Genomic DNA, 737 nt, shown 5'->3' on the forward strand with positions numbered 1-737 from the left:
ATATATACACATACACACACATACACATACATGTGTATGAGTGTTAAGTGTGAATTTAGACTCTCAACTTTCGTAACAACTCACAAGGCGTTGTAAATTTCTACAGATTCCCAACAATATATATTCTGTATGTGTTATCTGTGCTATATATATGTATATATATATATATGTATGTATGTATGTATGTATGTAGACATACATGTATATGCATTTGAGTGTGTGTGTTTGTTATCTGTATTGCATATATATATATATATATATATATATATATATGTCTGTTATCTCTATTTGCAGCTAACTAAGGCTAACAACAACTGCACAGTTTCTTGTAAACTCTAATCTAATTAATGTGCACAGCATGGTCTGATAGCACCATTATCATTACCTTTTTAAAAGTGATTAATACAGGTATGTATATTTATATGCTTCTATTGCGCACAGTCTAGTGTTATTTTTCTATCATTTTATGTGGGTGTATGTGTATATACGTATGTGTGTGTGTGAGTGTGTATGTGTGCACATGTACATAACGAGATGTGTGTATGAGTGTGTGCATGCATATATGCATTATTGTGAATATTGTGTGCACGTGTGTGTGTTATGTATGTTATATATATACATATATGTGAGATATACATGCAATTATGTATCTGTGTTTCACTGTATGTGCGTTGGCGTGTGTATTATGCGTGTAGTTTGTTTCTTTCTCACTTGAAGTAGGATAAGGATAAGAAATG

At 31.3% G+C, this 737-nt stretch overlaps 1 protein-coding gene and 1 long non-coding RNA gene across 6 annotated transcripts in view; one reads left to right on the forward strand and one right to left on the reverse strand.

Annotated features, from left to right (window-relative positions):
• Positions 1–737, reverse strand: part of LOC106881593 (protocadherin beta-15) — a 363,194-nt gene that overhangs the window by 181,108 nt on the left and 181,349 nt on the right. The window lies entirely within an intron of this gene.
• The window catches only part of LOC128249440 (uncharacterized), a 347,579-nt gene that overhangs the window by 50,768 nt on the left and 296,074 nt on the right, over positions 1–737 (forward strand). The window contains exon 1 of one of the 2 annotated variants that reach the window (XR_008265562.1): positions 305–408. The exons of the other annotated variant lie outside the window; for it this stretch is intronic. This is a non-coding gene — a long non-coding RNA (uncharacterized LOC128249440). Of the gene's footprint in view, positions 1–304; positions 409–737 lie in introns of those variants that run through there. 2 annotated transcript variants of the gene reach the window in all.

The sequence above is a fragment of the Octopus bimaculoides genome, chromosome 14 (genome assembly GCF_001194135.2).
Source record: "Octopus bimaculoides isolate UCB-OBI-ISO-001 chromosome 14, ASM119413v2, whole genome shotgun sequence".
Lineage (NCBI taxonomy): Eukaryota > Metazoa > Mollusca > Cephalopoda > Octopoda > Octopodidae > Octopus > Octopus bimaculoides.